The sequence below is a fragment of the Carassius gibelio genome, chromosome A18 (assembly GCF_023724105.1).
Source record: "Carassius gibelio isolate Cgi1373 ecotype wild population from Czech Republic chromosome A18, carGib1.2-hapl.c, whole genome shotgun sequence".
Classification (NCBI taxonomy): Eukaryota; Metazoa; Chordata; class Actinopteri; order Cypriniformes; family Cyprinidae; genus Carassius; species Carassius gibelio.
Genome location: NC_068388.1, coordinates 6,387,549 through 6,406,904, shown reverse-complemented (window position 1 = coordinate 6,406,904; position 19,356 = coordinate 6,387,549). Strand labels below are relative to the sequence as shown.

The 19,356-nt window shown below is 36.7% G+C and overlaps 1 protein-coding gene across 3 annotated transcripts in view; it reads left to right on the top strand.

The window, feature by feature from the left end:
* LOC127933918 (homeodomain-interacting protein kinase 2) overlaps positions 1–19,356 on the top strand; it is a 93,640-nt gene that overhangs the window by 1,035 nt on the left and 73,249 nt on the right. Inside the window, exon 1 of one of the 3 annotated variants that reach the window (XM_052531054.1) lies at positions 15,061–15,897. The exons of the other annotated variants lie outside the window; for them this stretch is intronic. The gene's annotated coding sequence lies outside the window, so the exon portion shown is untranslated. Of the gene's footprint in view, positions 1–15,060; positions 15,898–19,356 lie in introns of those variants that run through there. 3 annotated transcript variants of the gene reach the window in all.

Sequence of the window (19,356 nt, the reverse complement as noted above, 5' to 3'; positions counted from 1 at the left end):
TTTCTTAGCATTTTTTGTTCTCCGTGAGGGGTGAAATTCATCAACAGTTCTCCAGAGAGTCTCCTGACGTCACATAACAGGGTTAGTTCACCCCAAAAGGAATCCTGTTGTCATTTGATTACCTAAACCCCTTTCCTTTTATTAATTTTTTTTTTTTTGGTGGAGATTTTGGACTGAATGTTAGTTACTGACAGCCTTAGTCACTTTCACTTTATGCCATAAAAGACGAAATGAAAGTGAATGATGATTGAGATTGGTATCTTTCCAGCCACACAGGTTTGCAATGACGTGAGGGTGTGTAAATGATGACAGATTTCGGATGAACTATCTCTTTATGGCCGTCTTGAAACCATATGCTACATATTTAGACCGCATACTTGGGCACCACAGGTGCATATGCAGCTTTTCGGGGCACTAGATGTGCCTTCAGTGCTCAAAAATGTAGGTAACTCATTAGGTTTTCAGACACAGCCTTGATTGTGGTTGAGTTTGATTTTAGACTGAGATTGAATCATGTTCTGTTTGGTTTTAATTCATAATTTGGACAAAGACGAAGCATTTCACGTCCCCCGAAAAACGTCTGTGATGCCATGCCACCCTCATATTGCATTTACCTTTTTCAAAATTTTCAGTATTTTTGATTGATTACCCATGCTCCCTCTGCTGGTGATAGCAACTTGCACCCTTTTTTTAATTCAGTGTTTTTAAGATTCTTTTTTAATGTTTGCCTCTTATAAACTACCAACCAAAAGCAAGTGGGAATCATGCAAACTTTTATACTCTTAGTTAATTAGATGATTTTACTTAACACGTGCATGGATTCTGCAGATTGATGGGTGCTAGATAGATTCATCTTGTGGCACTGTAAATTTTGAAGACCCTTAAGGGTAACCTTATGGGACATCTGAAGACCCTTGAGACTTGGTTTAGCCCTCAGAGGTATGCTCTGGCTGTTCTTTTGCTCTGCGTCTCCTATGGGAACGTTGACCGGGATCCCAAACAAAACCAAGTGAGCTTATTTAAGAAACAATATGCGGGACTAATTGTTTGCTCAAACAGTGATGCTCATAAGGTGTTAAGAGAGATTTTTCATTTGGAAGTGGTTAATGAAGTAGAGATAACATTGTTTTGGTTGTTTCTCTATCTTTGCTCTTGCTTATTATAGATGCGTGCGCTCAGAATGGAAATGTAGGGCAGCATCACACATTGCCTTAACTGTCTAAATGTCTTGTGTGATATTTATGAATGTAATTATGCCGTTTTTACGCCTCCGATGGCTGGTTATGCAGAAATGTCATTCTTCTGCTGTTTATCTCTCTTTGTTTCACTTGCAGAGTTGTTTTCTTTGAGTTACAAAAGCTTGAAATTCTATTGTATCATTACCTTACGAATGCATAATAATTAGTTCATTTGGTGCTTTTTGTGGTTTGAGCAGCCAGTGCAATGTAATGCCAGTCTGTGAGTGTATGTGAACACGCATTAAAACTAGATTAAATGTCTGGTCACGCTTGTTTAGCATTTATTTACGGACTCCTCTGCTCATCTCATGGCTGTCAGATGCATGTATTGAATTTGTGTCACTAAGGCACATGCGTGCTGTGTTGAGCTCTTTTCAAAAGCAGGAGTAAAGGACCTTTCAGTTTGTGAATAAATATCTGTTGCTGCTCCAGTTTAGGGTACAGACTGTCCGTGGAGACATTTGTAATGCCAGTCTATAGTGAGAGCTCTTTGTTGATGCACTGATGTGTCTTTGTGGAGCGCTGTGGTGCAGGCCCAACGCTCTGGCTCAATCCCATACGGAAGAGGAATCTGGGGCCAGAGGAGCCTTGGCTCCTGGCCTCGTAACCCACACTGACATGTTGATAAATGTCTGATGTGAGGACCAGGACAACCTGACTCTACGGCAGAAGGAAGAAAAAGTTTAGCTTTGGAATTCTGAAACTGGAAAGACACCTCGGGTCAGACCTGGGTCTTTCTGATTATTGTTTTTATTTCTTTATATTTAGGGGTCATGTGTAGTGATTATTAATATTATTTGCAGCATGCTTGAGCTTTAAAGGAATAGTTCAATGAAAATTCTCTTATTATTTATTCAAACTCATGCTGTTGCAAAACTTTATTTTTTCTTGCTGGGATGTTAAAAGAAATGTTTCACAGAATTTTCAAGCTCCTCTTGGATGCATTTAAGGATGCATTTAATTGATAAAAAAACAGCAAAGAAAAAAATTACATTTTAAATATTATTTTGTACTTCTATTCATTAAAACATAATGAAAAAGCAATAATAAGCAATAATTAGCAATAATAAATAAAAGTAGCAAAAAAGTAGTATGACCATATGACCAATCTTTTAAAGAAGCAGTTTAATGGTTGAAGCCATATAATTAGGTGTTCTTTGACCTGTAGATGATCTCTGCCAACTGTTTTTGCTTTTCAGACCTTTGGAAACTTTCTTGGTTCCCTTGAGTCTTAGTTCAGGTCACCATCTCTGCTTGATGACCGCCCACATCATAAATTTCATAAAGCAACTGTTCCAACATGTCTTTCTGTTTTGGTGTGTTTGATAGATCGTCCTTAACTGATCTTAACCCATGCCTAAGGTCCAGAGTCATTGCCAGTTGAGAATTGCAGGAAAATCTATACGTTTGGAGGTCATTACCCCTGAGTGAGTTTACATTGTTGCGCTCCTCGATCAAGAGGAAGTGCTTCTTTGCGAGGACACCGAAGCATTGTGAAACCGGTATCTGTTTGGCAGATGGACAAATGCCTGGTTCTCATAGCCTTCCACGTTTGAAAACCACAATGGCTGACCAAGCCATCGGTCACTCTGGAAATAGTGTTTTCCAGCGCATTATCCTCACAGGACTTTTTGCCTCACCGTGGGTCAATGAATGGACCGCAGTCTTACTGAATGTGATTATGCTGTCCACATCTTGTGCTCCTTTGAAGCCTGAGGGACATTTGAGCTCTCAGAACCTCGGTGGGGAAATGACTCACAGGTGTGCTGTGGTGCCCAAGGGAGCAGAATTGTGGGATATGGGGGTTGGTTAGTTAATGGGGTCTGCCCTACTGACAGAAACCAAAAATGTAGGGGGAAGTGTACCAATTTTGCATGTTTGGATTGAAACGGAAATGTACAATATGAATGCATTGATGTATACACTTGAATGTCTGTCTGATTTTAGAAAAGTGCTAATCTTTATATGTTTGGATGGTACCACCGCTAGTGAACCAGTGCAGTATTCCAAACACAATCTCATAATGTGTCTCTTATTATCAATAAATGACTGTCTGAGAAAAACACTGTTAATGGCAAACTTATTTATAAATTACATCCAGATAGGAGTTATAAAAGTAAAGTCATTTGCATGTTGTGTATGGCTATATTCATCTCCAAAGCTCCATAAGTATGAAACATACTGGATGTTTGGGAACCGCATGTTTTTCTCAACTGATTTATGTGGGTGCTCGTCACTGTGATGCTGACCTCTAGAAGTCTCACAGAATGAAAGTGTCAAATTAAGTAAATGGTGTTAAATGTGATGACTTTAAATATTTCATTCGTCTCTTTTATTGTGAATAGAATAAAAACAAACTCTGAATCCTATAAATTCAATGTCCTATAAACCTGAGAAGATTCGTAAACCTCTGCATGTCTCTGGCGTTGTTCATTTGTTGGAGCAGAGGATTTAAGAAAAAATACAGAATTTTGAATTGGGCTTCAATATATATTTTAACTGTAATTTTTAATATGGTTAGTGAATATTAAACCATAATACTAATATCATAACCATTCTTCATTCTCCTCTATATATGTGTTGTCTTAGTATTATTAATATTTCATAATTAGCTGTGTGCATGCTGACTTGTGTAATAATTCTTTAATGTATCTCCCAGTTTAAATGACTAATTTGCAGTTGTCTATGAAAGTTTTGGAATGATGACCGCTTTAAGGTTTCAGGGAGAGACATGCCAGCGATGTTAGCCTCATGCGAGATACGCCGGGGTAGGTGAGTTCAGCATTGAGTCGCGGCCATGCGGAAACACAGAAGGATCCAGGTGCAAGCCTCCCTGTTTGTTCCGTGGTGCGGGCGTCAGATATGATGCAGCACCAAGGGCATTTTCAGACAATGCTTGGGTGTCATACCTTTCTACACCCACACTTATCCCGAAGCACTGATGCATTCACTGATGCATGGCCTGTTTACACGGTAAACAAAAGGTTTGCATTTAGTTGCCAGGCTGTGTCAACATGGTCACTTAGTGAGGTAAATAAGCAGCAATGAAAATGCAAAGGGAAACCAGTGGATATGACAAGGTATCAAGTCAATTTTGTTTCAGAATGTCTCAAATGGGCCTGTTTTGCATCATTTTGCCAGGTCTGGTGGATGTCCTTTTTTTATTTTTCTTAAAGGGTGGGAGTCCAACTAGCATGTTTCCTTTGATCAGATATGAGAGGATCAGTTCACGCTGGGTTCTCTCCCAGCTTCATTCTTCCACCAACAAAGGTAAATGAAAGGGGGGCTTTTTTCACAGCCACTGGATTTGCAGGGCTGTAATCACACGGCAATTACTCCTTCATGAAGGGCACCATTCATTTTGCCTTTACACCTATGGTTACTGGGCCCAGGGATCTTATCACCAGCCCCTGATTGATGGAATTCAGCTGCTTTTGTGCAATGCAGTTATGCTTATGCGTATATATCTCAGGGGATCAGTTATGAATTTTAGCTAAATCCACAGCATTGAGTGGTTGATGGCATGGGTATCTTTGGTTTTTAGCCAGCTTAATTAACTTGAGCTGTTCATACTCTGAATCATTTGGAGTAGTAACAGTTTTCACTCAGAAATTGCTAGCATATTTCTTAAGCGATTGGCATATGGCAAGTTAGCATAGGTTTTGTACTTCTTTTGGAACTGATCGATGGTACTCCTCATTGGTCTGAGCTTATGCACCTCAGTTTTTGCACTTAAAAATTGAGGTGCAAACTGCAAATACAAAATCTGTGCTAATTGTAAGAAAACAAGTTATAAGAAAAGTTTTTTTAGGCCGGTCAATTTTTGCCCTGGGAACACCAGAAGTGTAACATGGTGGGAAAAAAGTATCCCATCAAAATTATTGATTGATAGTTGTGAGCAAACTCAGCAGGTTGTAATCCAATGTGGTAAGATTAACTAGCATTTTTTTTTTCCTGGGCAAAAATGACCAGAAAACCAGAAATATTACACTCTTTTAAAATTCTTTTGGACTCCAATGATCTGTTTTATTTATAACTTTTGAGAAATCATTTTTATGGTCTACTTGGAGATAAAACATGGTCTAATGTGCTGATTTCTCTAATGTAGGTTACTGTGTATGAGCATAGTACATGGATGAACCGAGGGTTAGATTGGCCTACAATGCATTCATTGGTCTTTCAGCATGCTCTCCCCCTCCATGTTCTGCCCATGCCATGCCAGCCTGCTGAAAGCACATTGTCCATGCCCTATATAATCCTATTGTTGTCGAGAAACCCCCATGACTTGGGCCATTTGGCATGGCTAGGCCCGGCCTGTTTTATTGGGGTTAATGTAGTCTAAACATGATGTGACAGACAGATTAGCTTTGCCCACAGATATCTTATAGTTAGAAACCAACATAAATGAATACAGTAGTATAAAACGCCCATTTTTCATTGGTTGCATTTACTTTTATTCATTAGGGTTAGTATAGATCAGGGTTCCTCAAATGTTGCCCTGATAATCCAATGCTTTAGCTCAAACCATGATCAAAGTCACCTGCCTGTGATTTTTCTAATGATCCCAAAGACAATGATTGGCATTGATTAACATGCTCAGGTGTGTTTGTTTAGGGTTGGAGCTAAACTCTGCAGGAAAGTGGATCTTGAGGTCTAGATTTGAGGATCCCTGGAAAAGATCATCGCCCGCTCTTCAGAGCACACACAGAGAGTGATTTGTAGTGTAAAAATGAATGGAAGTCATTTATTATAAATAATGTTTGGTGAGTTTAACATTATGCAAATGGGCATAATGGGGCAGCTACCAATGGGAGTGCAGACAGTAAAGCTTACATGATCAGCCTACTTGACTCCACCATGTTTTATTTTTGATTATTTTTTATTTTAATTTATATTTTTTACATTTATTATTATTTGTTTTCAATAATTTATGTAAATAATTTAAGTACCTGTTAATATTCATTAAATACCTTTTTTTATTGCTAGGACTTTTCATAACAGTTTTTAAAAGGAATTTTTGCACTGCACATAATAATGTGTACATTTACATTTAAATTGTATGTATTAAATTTAAAATTAAATTAAAAATTATATTTAAAAAATTAAAATTAAATGTATGCATTTAGCAGACGCTTTTATCCAAAGCGACTTAGGTCGGGTTCACACCGCAATATTTATATGTATGTGTGTATCTATCTCTATATATATACTGTATATATGTATATATAGAGCGAGAGAGAGAGATAGAGAGCGAGAGAGAGAAATATGGAGGCAAAGTTTTCTTTTCTTTTTTTATAACCAAATATGAACTCATGTCCCAGTCACATAGAAGAACAGCCCTGAGAGAATTATTGTCAATAAGTCTCTTAATAATGGTCACTTCCCACCATCTCATTTTCATGTTTTATGCCTCATGTTCTGAAAGTGGCAGACAGTGCTGCAGGGAAAACTCTCCACACACACACACACACACACACACACACACACACACACACTCTCACACAGAGTCATTGTGGGGTTTGGCCGCCCAGCCCGACTGTAAGCTCTTCACAGATGGCTGCAGGTAGCGTGACACGTTTGGCTGATAACCAAAGGACTTCAAAGCCCCAGACAGCTAGACCAGAGCTGAGAGAGTCTGCCCCACTTATTGATGTGCGCCTGGAGGAGAGAGAAAGGGACACTGGCGCCCCGACAGACCAGAGCGCACTTAAGAGCCGGAGAAGAGCGGCCCCATTGCCCCTTAATGAGCTCTGCTCGAAAACCCATCATGCTCACACTCAGGTCCTCTTTGTCAAAAATATTTGATCAGTTAACCGTAGACTCTAGTTAACCAAGCAAAACTCTGATTAGCAACTTTTTAAAACTAATTTGGACTTTTAAGTCACTTTTTTTTTCTAGTTTATTCTCTTTAATCTGAAGTTTTCTTTGAATCTGAGGCACTGTGAAGGTTGTTCGGGACAGTCTTAGAAGATAGTTCACCCAGAAATGAAAATTCTGTCATCATCTACTCAGATTCACGTCGTTCCGAACCTGTATGATTTAATTTTTTTTCTTGTGCAACACAAAAGAAGACTAAAAAAAATTGTCTCTATTTGTCCATGCGGTGAAAGTCAATGGTCCAAAAGTCTGTTGGGAAAACAGTTGAAACATTTGTCTCTCTTTTTCTCTCTCTTTTGGCATTTCACAATGTGTTTTTTGGCCTTTTCTTTTTAAATGCGGTACATATTTTATAGTGTCATACAATAACATTTTAGTTGATTAGAAACCAAATATTGAGATTTATTTATTCAGTTCATATGATATAATAATTTTGTTCAAAAGTTAGGTCCAGTAAGATTTCATTAATATTTTTCTAAAAAGTCTCATTCTTATCAAGGCAGTATTTATTTGTTCAAATTCCCTTTATATTTTAGAATGTAATTTATTCCTGTGATTTGTTTTTATTATCAATGTTGAAAACAGTTGTTCTGCTTGATATTCTGTGGAAACCATAACATTCTTTGATAAATATAAATATATTACATTCTTTGATAAACAAGTTCAAAAGAGCAGAGTTTGTTTTTGTAATTTTATAGATATATTAACATTCACTTTTGATCAATTTAATATATCCTAGCTAAATAAAATATTTTCTTTCAAAAACTTGTATAAATATTTAACAAATCATAATCTTAAAAAAAAATTCCTAATGTCACAATTTGTTAATATTTTGCCTTGGTGTTTTTTTCCCCCCTGTCATATTTCTCTCAACAAAATTGTTTAATTACAGTTCACGTATTGACGTAATCAGAGAAGCCAGTTATTTTGTTAGATGGAGAAAATGAAAGATGCACTTTGGGCCACTGGTGTGTGACGTAGGCTTTGGATTTCACTGTATACACTCTCTCTGAACTGACCTGTTGTTAACACACAACTCCAGATAACGGCAGAGAGCGAAAGGGAGGCTGATGATGGATGCAGTATCCTTCATCCTATCCATCCTCTCCTCTGCTAGGGTGCATCTAGCATGGCCGATTTCTTGGAGGTTAATAATTGAAAGAGTGCTGGTGGGTTGTTGGCAGGGTGTATCTGTGCGTAGGCTGTAACCTTTGTGTGTGTGAGACACCCACCCCTCTTTCAAGATCTGTGGCACATGTGGGCCTGCCCTCCTCTCTGTGTATCCCATGACCCGGTCAGGGCTGCTCGACGCTCCCAGAGCCTAAAAAATCTCGGTCTCCTTCCTCGCTCCATCTCCAGGAAAGGCCAAGTGCCGACCTTTTGCTATGAAAGCATGGCCTTTGCAGTTTCTCGGATTGTTGTTTCACCTCGCAAACTTTATGACTGTGAACAAGACATAACAAGAGCATGAGGGAGAACAGGACGATGGAAGCTGATACATCTGGGTGGATACTGAGCGTCAACACTGGGACTCGTTCCCTCGTGGGCTCCGGATCCTGTTTATTTTAGGCTGGACACCCTCTTTCATGTGTCTTGAAAGTCCGTGTTGCCTTTGGTCTCACGGTCTGGCTGACTGATTAGAGGCTTCTCTCTTTGATGGGTACGACAGCAGAATGTCTCAATCCCTGAATCCCTTCGGGATGGTGCTGCGGGGACGTTATAACCTCGAACTCGGCTCAGAGACAAGTCCCGTCAATAATGTATATGTTCCCTTTCTACTTTCAGTAAGAATGTGAGTCACATGTTGTGGTGTGTGTATATAACAGTGAGTTCCTGTCATGTTTAAAGAGACCTTAAGGGGCCAGAGCACTTATAATTCAGCCTTGAAACTGGATAAAAAAAGACAAGAAAAGAGTGAGCTACAGTGTGTATATATATATATATATATATATATATATATATATATATATATATATATATATATATATATATATATTAGGGGTGTAACGGTACGAAAAAATCACGGTTCGGTACGTACCTTGGTTTTAAAGTCACGGTTCGGTTCATTTTTGGTACAGTAAGGGAAAGAAATGCAAACATTAAACTGTAGGTTGTTTATTACTATACACTTTTTTTAAAATACTTTTTAATAATATATATATATATATATATAAAATAAAAAAAGAGTAAGAAATAAAATACTGCTGCAAAGTTCTCCACTAAATAAAATACTTTCAGTCTCAAACCAATATCATATAATAAAATATAATGAAAAATATAAATAAATAACTATGATTACAGTGCAGCATTACAAAATATTGCATTCGGTACACACATGCACCGTACCGAAAGCCCTGTAACGAAACGGTCCGGTACGAATACACGTACCGTTTTATATATATATATATATATATATATATATATATATATATATATATATATATATATATATATATATATATATATATATATATATATATATTAAAATTGTGATAAAATATTTTAAATATATAAATATATATTATTTATTTCATATTTTTCATATTTTTTGTGTTTTTAGCTTTAGTCATTTTAGTACATTTGTAATTTCTGTAAGTTTTTGATCTAATATTTATATTTTATTTATTGCTACTTAATTTAATTTGCCAAAAGATTAGTTAGCAATAACAACACGGCCATCAGCTTATTAGTATTTTATTATATGGGAACAAAATCACCACGAGCAGCCTGTTAAAAATCTTCTCCTTTTGTGTCCTGCACAAGAAAGAAAGTCACAGGTTTGGAAAGACATGAGAGTGAGTAAAGGATGACAGAATGTTCTTTTTTGGGTGAACTGTTTCTTTAAGGTGTGTGTTGTTATGAGGGGCAGATTGGCTCGGTGGCCTGAAATGTCTCATGTGGCTGACACACACACACACACACACACAATAGTCTCATGCTGAAGAGAAAGCAGGGAACGGCTGGGTTGAATGCTTATCACAATCAGACACATGGACAGTGTAGATGTCTATGCATGTTTGTCAGACCTTTGCTGCTGTCCGCCAGCCAGCCAGTGCTCAAAAACAAGCATGTTTGGAAACCGCTCTATGGCTTGCCATTGGGTTCCATGAAGACCTGATCATGTCTGACTGGTTCCTTAGCACGTCAGTATGATCTGATCCCAAGAGACACCCCTGCTTATATATGTGTGTTAATGTTTGTTTGGTAATGTGCATCTCAGAAGGGTATACGTCAGCATGTGTTTGTCCGAGCATGAGCCATCATAGATATACGTATTATTATAATGGATTCCGCAGCACTGCAGGGCCTCCCAAATAATGTATGCAAACATTACATGTGTGTTCTGTCTTGGGTGTCTGTGTCATTTTTTATCCCTTATTTATTTTCCCCAATGAAATATGGGTTTCCTAGTCAACTGATTGGCCTTAAGGAGCATAACCTTTAAGTTTTAAAAGCTTTCCGTCCATCATCTTTCCAAACCACTTATCCTCTGTAGGGCTGTATGAAGTTGATATTGTACTTATGTACTTACAAACTTGTATGTGTGCTAGAACAATTGATGCATGACTTTTTTCTGAATGCTAATGAAATCATGTTGAATGGTTTTCCCATGGTTAGTGGTGATTGGTCAGCTGGCTTTGTGTGTTGTTAGTGACCGTTACCATAATGAAGTTTTAAATTAGAGAAGTTTTAGTCTTAAATGTCTAAAAGCTATCTTCACCAGGTCACAACCCTTCTCAGTGGTGATTCCTCATAGGTGACTACTTAACAGATTTATAGTTTGTAAAAAATAATAATGATAATAATAAAATAATAATATTAATAATAAAATTATATTTAAACATTTTTTTGGATTATTTGGTAAAAGTGCAATAATTAATTTGACTGATTTTAATACTTGTAATGCTTCTTAATAACAGGGAAATTACAGCAAAAGTAACCTTATTATACTCTTAAAAATGAATGATAAAGTAATTAAGAGATGCTTAAAAAAAAAAAACTATGATTTATGTGTTAACTGGAATAATTAAATCAAAACGTTCCCATATGTATCTGTATTTATTCGGGTCTTTTGACGATAATTAAAGAAAAACATGTAAAAGCCATTAAAAATTCTATAGCTTTTATAATTTAATTTGTTTTCATATAAAGGTCATAAAGGAAACAAAAAATTACAGTAAATGTATAAACTCATACATCATCTTATATACAAAACCAATTAATTGGCCTAGACACATTCTGATGGAGTCACAGATTACATTATTTTTAAACTTGTTGTGCTCTGTGTGTGTGTGTGCGTGTGTGTGTGTGTGTGTGTGTGTGTGTGTACGTGTTCCTGTTTGTTCTTTTGTTCTGTCCAGGCCTTTAATTTCATTCTTGCCTCCCCAGAAAATGTCAGCCCATTCAGTAATCAGATTACTCATAGTTTCTGGTTTTTGCCGAAGTATTAATATGTTGTATATGTTATTTACTTATCGCTGCCGTCAGTGGCTGGCAGGACTCCAGGCTTTTGTTTATGGAGCTCTCAGCACTGCTAGTCTACAGATCAGAATATCATCTGTGACTCAAAGTCAACATAAACCGTTCACAAGCCATTGAACGTCTATAACATGATGTTTGATGAATGAAAAAAGACGCAGAACAGGACTTGACTTCGTTCATCAAGAATTGATCCGATTGTATCCATGACGTGATTTGAATAGTGGGGTTGAAAAAAATAACTTTACCTGTTGAAAATGAAAGTTGTAAGTTATTTTGATGAAAAATAGAATGGACCTGAAAGTGTATTTTGTTATTATGTAATCTTGTTTTCTATGATATGATCCCTTAGTTTTAGTCCCTGTTTGTGTTATAGGGTTATAGTGGTCGACCACACACACACACACACACACACACACACATGCTCTTTCTCTCTGATATATTGTGATATATTTTCAGGAAGAAGAGCTGGCCTGTGAGTACTTTGGCATATTAGCCGCGTCTGTTTATCTGGTATTCTCCAGAATTGTCATTTGTGTAAAGATTATACTTGACGGAAAACACAGCGAATGACAGATGTCCAGAATTCCAGAGAATCACACGGTGTTAAAATGACGCTAAAGAAGTATGGCACTACTTTTTGTTTAAGGAACACACAATGCTAATGCAATTGACTTTGATAACACTAGAATTCAAATTATGCTTTTGTTAATTTTGAGGCCGCTTTTAACTTGTGGTTTGGAACAGTTGTTTTGTCGGGGTAGAGACTCACTTTAGTCATTGGGGCGCCACGTTTATCCGTGCTCTGAGCGCCACAACTGCAGGATGTGCTCTGCATGTGTGTGTGTGTGTGTGTGTTGTCTGCACTCGGTGTGTGAATCTTGTTTCATCTGTGCCTGGCTTGGCTCTGTGGTTAGACTCTGGCATGTTGCTCAGGTCTCGTTCTTTTGATGTTCCAACAGTGCAGCAGAAACCTGCAAAGCATACTTTCACAAGTCCCCCGGCACACATACACACCGCGACAGACAATGAAATGGCTCATGGTTTGTTATTTTGACTCCGAGATTCCAATCAAAAGAAAAGAAAACAAACCTTTAATCAACATAATTAAAGCGTGATAAATTGTCCTTGGCAGTGTTTTATTAGTGGCGCTGGAGAATGCTAGTAGGAGGCTGCAGGGGTGTATCGATATTGTGTTACTGTAATGGTCTGATAACAGGGCTGTACATGTTGCTTCTTATCGGGTGCTTGTCTTTAAACAGCCGGCGTCTTCGTTTTAATGCTCTCGAAGTGGAGACAGGGTTAGGCAGCTGGTCCTGAAGCATTAAAGTGGCTGTACTGTGAGCTCTTTATGACACTTTACAAAGGGCATTATTTTGAGTCTTCATTATTATGGTTGTACTATCGTTGATTATTATATTTTTATACTATTTGTTCTATATTATTATAACTATATTATTATTATTATTATTATTATTATTATCATTATATATGTAATTATTTGTAATTACATTTATTGTATTTTTAAAATATTTATTATTATTGGTTATTTATTATGTATAATGTTTTTACAAACTGTTATGTTTCTGACAGTGGTTAGTAGTAGTATTTAAGCGGTAGTTTTTATTTTGTTTTGTTGATAGTTTTATTTTTAATATTATTTTATTTTTGTTTTTACCAACTGATGAAGCTGACTGTTTACTTTTATTACTATCAAAAGTGGTAGTATTAATGCTGTTTTTTTTATTTATTACTCTATTTTTATTCTTATTAATATTTTTTCTAACTGTTATGTTTTACTGAATTTGGTAGTAGTATTAGTAGTAGTATTGATATTTTTTTATCTATTATTAACATTTTATTATATTTATTTATAATTGTATTTATTATATTTTTTAACTGTTTTGTTTAACATACTATTGGTAATAGTAGTTACTGACTAAATTATATTCTACATCTATGGATTAAACTTGTTCTAAGTCAAGTCACCTTTATTTATATAGCGCTTTAAACAAAAAGGATTGCGTCAAAGCAGCTGAACATCATTCATTAGGAAAACAGTGTCTCAATGCAAAATGATAGTTAAAGGCAGTTCATCATTGAATTCAGTGATGTCATCTCTGTTCAGTTTAAATAGTCTCTGTGCATTTATTTGCAAACAAGTCAACGATATCGCTGTAGATGAAGTGACCCCAACTAAGCAAGCCAGAGGCGACAGCGGCAAGGAACCGAAACTCCATCGGTGACAGAATGGAGAAAAAAACCTTGGGAGAAACCAGGCTCAGTTGGGGGGCCAGTTCTCCTCTGACCAGACCAAACCAGTAGTTCAATTCCAGACTGCAGCAAACTCAGATTGTAAAGAAGAATCATCTGTTTCCTGTGGTCTTGTCCTGGTGGTCGTCTAAGACAAGGTCTTTACAGGGGATCTGTATCTGGGGCTCTAGTTGTCCTGGTCTTTTGGTCTTGTCCTGGTCCTGGTCTTGTCCTGGCCGCTGTCTTTCAGGGCTATAGAGGTCCTTAGGTGATGAAACACCATCTGGTCTGGATATATACTGGATCCGGGTGGAACAGATCTTTAACAAAAGAACTATTCAAATCATAAGGGTTCCCTGAACACACTTGGTAAACGCAGTTATCTCACACACTCACATGACGCTCTCTCCATATGTCATCTATAGCCCCTTCTAAACATATGGCTTCCTCTATTCTCACATGGTCTTGATAAGCAGTCACTAACAGGCTGGTTGAAGAGATCAGAAAGCCTGTGTATGACAGTGTGTGTTGTTTGTCTTTCTCTGAGGACGTAAGAACATGTCAATGGCTTTAGTTGCTCTCAGCCTCAGCTGCTCAGTCCGCTCTGCTCACTAACACCTCACTAAATATCACACAAGCACCCCACTAATGGGTCACGTTAGGGCAGACTATGCACATGTGTGGCCAGGTTACCGCTTCATTCTGTGCCATCTCATCCAAAGGGATCTCTATGGAAGCTTGCATCCACCACAGGATAAAAAAAAATTGCAAATGCGACTTTTTGTCTAGAAATTCTGAGTTTATATATCTCAGAATTCAGAGTTTTGAATAAAGAGAATTTTCAAAGTTTGAATATGTCCTACAATTCTTAGCTTAAATTTAGCATTACAGAGTTTATATCTTGCAATTCTGTCAAAAAAAAGTTAGAATTGGAAAAACTGAATTACGAGATAAGGAAAAATTGCAGCATAGAAAGGAGAAAGAATTGTGAGAAAGAGTTTATATTTGAATTTTGAGTTTGTTTCGCAATTCAAACTTTTTTTTCTCAGAATTGTGGGATTTAAACTCAGATTTGTGAGATGGGAGTTTAGGATTGTAAGAAAATCGGAATACTGAGGTTTTGTGAGTTTTATTTATACACTGTGACTTTTTAACTGAAAACAAACTGTTTAATTGTGATTTTTTTATTTATTGTTATTATTATTTTTTACCTTTTATAGTCTTAATTGTGAGAGAGTCAGAATTCTGAGTTTAAATCTTGCAAGTCAGAATTGGCAGAGGAAAAGTCACAATTATTATTATTATTATTAGTTTTTTTATGTATTCCATGGGAGAAACAGTCTTCCATAGATCTCTTTTGAAACTCTACTGGAGACATATCTCAGTAAAAATCTTGGAAGCATAAAATGGCAAAAAGTCTCAAGTTGCTTTCAGTTTAGTCTCAGTGCTGTCTTTGAGAGATCAGAATTTCAGAAATCTGATTTTGTTTCCAAATGGTTGGGTTTTTGTCAGGTGTAAGTGAGCAGCACCCGTTCGCATGCACACATGCATGTGATTCACGATCACCGTGATAACTCTAAGTGGTAATGCTTTATTTATGTTGTGTTCGTGTGCGTCTGTAGCTGCCTCTCTGTTTCGTTCCATATATAGGTTTGGATGTGATTGCTAAATGAGGGCTGGGTGGTCAGTATCCTGCAGCATCTTCTGTTTGTGTGAGTGTCTCTCTGTCTCTGGCTCTCTCTGGAGGTCTTGTGGTTTGAGGAGACCAGTGAGCTCCACATGCACACCAGTGAACACATCCAGGCTGAAATAAACAGTCTAAGAAATGCTGCTGTGAGCCGTGCATCTTGTTTCCTGCTGGCACTCTTCTTATCTTCACGCACTGCACGAAATGTGTGCTCCCAGCCTTTCCGAGCTCTCTAAAGTGCGCTGGCCCTGCTCTGCTCTACCCTGCCATGAATAGAGACAATAGCCAGAGGTTTCCTGCTCTCCCTCTCTGTGAAAGGCTGAGGCTGAGAGAGAAGGGGGTGGATGCTAGTTTGATTTGGGGGTAAGGAGATATTTTTATTTATTTATTATTTATTTTATTATTATATCAATTTAAAATACAATTTAAAATGTTATAAATTTTTTTTAATTAATAATGAATTACTTTAATTCATTCATTTTATTAATATAAATTTGTATACAGTTTATTTTTAAATTAATACTAAATTATGATTAATAAAAATTACATTCATATTTAAATTAAATGATTAACAATTATATTATAAAAAAATTAATAATAACTTAAAATTCAATAGTTAATTTTAATTGAATATTCATTTACTGAAATCTAGATATTTAACTGTGTCTTGTAACTTGTCACAACATTAAAACTTTTTTAATTGATGTTTAATTTTTTTTTATTAATGCAATTAACAGAAATGTGTGTATATATATATATATATATATATATATATACTTAAGTTAATTTTAACACTTCAACTTATTTTAATTCATTCCATAATTTGTCAGTTTAATTTGAGAAAATAATGAAATGAAAATCATTTATAATAGTTTTAGTAATAACATCCCTGAAAAATACAGAACTGGTGAGAATTAAAAATTCAGAATAGAAACCTGGGGTTGGACTCTTTTGACTCGTGCAAGTAAGTAGTCACCTAACAACCGCCCATAACCCCCTAGAAACTGCATAACAAACATGCTAAAACCACTCAGAACACCCTGATAACCATTACTTACTCTTTATGTTTTGCTTTTTTTTTGTATTATTTCATGCTAATGAAGTAAAACTGCATGTGATTGAGTGTAAAATTATTTGCAATGATAGAAAATCAAACACACACACACAAGGTCTAAGGAAAGGAGAGCAAAAGAAGAAGTGATGTGCAGGGGGAGGTCAGCATTGTTTGATTGCGGGAGATGGCAGAAGGGATGGAGTGCCATAATAAATGTAGGATTGGAGAGTTGGAAAAGATCAGTCCAGACCTGGTGAAACAAGATACCAGGAGAGCTAATTAATGACTAGATCTCACAGAGTGGCAGGTAGTAAAGAATTTGAAAGGACGAAACAATATACATGTTTTTATTTTATTTTTTGAAGGGACACAAGGAATGGGGAAAATCGCATTGGTTTCCTTGTGCTTCCTCCCCCCGATGGTACGCTACAGTGGGCATCGCTCGGAGCCACGGGGGATAATGCTTTGTCTAGACAAGCGGAGGTCAATTCATTAACCACTGAATTCTACCCTGGACAATTTTTCCAAATGTCTCTGTCTTGGATCACATAGAGGAGACAAAGCAAACCTATGTAGGACACAGTCCTTTGTTTGCTTTTAACCCTTTAGCCTGCGAGGAGCCAGATATATAAGTATTATAAATCTTTTTTTCCACTTCATATTTCCTTTTACTTTCTCCATATAAGAGTAAACAAGCTTAAAGTTTGGACTGATGCCTGTATTTAAACTCCTCATTCCTCATCCTCATTCTTTAAAAAAAGTAGATAAACTAACAAAAATGGAGTAACAGTTCATCCTGTAATAGACTGAACATTAGCATTTCAACATGTTGCTTGTCTAAGGGCAGATGAATAGCTCTTTGGTATGCTCTGTGGCAGTGCATTAAACCGACCCGCTCTGTAAGAGGTATGCTGAAAGCTGGCTGGCACTTTGAAAAGCATTCCAGCATTGTAAATATGAAACAATGGAGCAGACTGGTTGCATTCTCTCTGCAGAGTTCAGAAATTCAAGTAAACGTCACCCGTTGAGTTTGTGTCAGGTTTTTCTATGATATCAGAACATAAACCTCGTTCTCGGGGTGGTAGTAGACTGTAGGCTGTAAACGCTTGGACCGCTCTCTCACAGTGAACGGCTGCAGAGTTCCTGAGGTTGAATGGGAATGAATGCATTTTTGTTTGAAGATAACATTCTGACCATTTGAACTCTCATTAAATTGAATTACAGCAGAGTGAGTTTGGTTAACAGCATGTATCGGTTCATAACAGGATTGTGCAAAATTCAGAACTGAAGAATTGGCTCCCTTTCAGTTATTGAAAATAAACTAAATGCAAACTAATATTTTTGATATGTTTGTTTGTCTGTCATTTGATCTATCTGTCCTTCTGTCTATCATTCTATTGTTCTTTCTATCATTCTGTCAATAATAATAGTTGTCTTCCATTCTATTGTTCCATCTATAATTCTTTTCTTTTGTTGTGTTCAATCCATTGCCATTTCTATTCTATTCTATTGGCTTTTTTTTATGGAACTTTCAAATAAGGTTCTGTTAAGTCAACATTCAAGGTCTATTTTGACAAATTTAGTATTTCCATTCATTTGAATTCATTCTGCATCCTGTTTGCAACCAAAATTAAAAAGCGGGAATTAAGTTGGAACTTAAACACTTTATTTCTGAATGGCACACAGCCCTGATTCAAAGTCACGTTAGGACATAAACGTCCAGTTTTTACAATGTGACGTGTTCAGAATTTCATATGGTGACAAATTGGTGACTGTAAGGCACTCGATAAAACCGGATTGGATTAAAACCTCAAAAACAAAGAAAATGGAGCCGTGATGAGTTCGATAGAGGAGTTGTTGCACAGTGGTAATCTGAACATGTTAGCTGCCCGCCAGACTAGATTACCACTCATATCTGACGCAAAGAATTCCAGGGATGGATTTATTACTTAGGCTCTGACAAACACACACAGAGCCACTGACCATGTGCAAATTATTTTTAGCACAAAGACCTGGCAAAGAAAAGTGTAATCCAAGGAGTGACATCTGGCCTAGTACTTTATGGGATTACCATAGGGCCCTTGCACTTAATAGCATTAGTGGATGTTCCTCATTACTTGCTCCTTCAACAAATGACCAGAACGGTCCCATTTCAATTTGAATTACAAAGTTAATATACTGTATATCATCTTGGATATTGGTTTTGTGGTGAACAGATTATGCATTTGGTATATTCAATATAAATGATATATTAAAAGCAAAGATTATTGGATCTGCAGTGCAAGCTGTTGTGGTCAAAGGTTTGATGAATAATGCATATGTACGGTAATATAGGTTAGAGGGGATTTATGGTATGGATTTTATTGGAAATACAGTGTATATGCAGTATGGATTGAATCAGCATCTTTAAATGCGTAATCAACTTTTAAAGCCCAAGAATCCCTGGACTTTAAAGCTAAAGTCGGGTGACTACTGAAATTATTCATTAGTGTTGTCAAATATTAGATGTAGAGGAGTTTGAAAAGTGAAAGGAAATGGAGAAGCAGGAAGGTCATTTTGAAACCTTAACTATCAGGAGTCATAACAATGATGAAGTGTTCATGTAAAGTTTCCTCTGTATGTTTCCTGTCTTGGGAATTTTGTTGCGTCAAGGAATTCCTCAAACTAAACGAGATTCATTATCTGTTGGTAAGATGAGACCACAAAGGAAAAAAGTAATTATTCAAATAGAGATTTATTTTGTATGGAAGGCATCATAGGAGATCCAT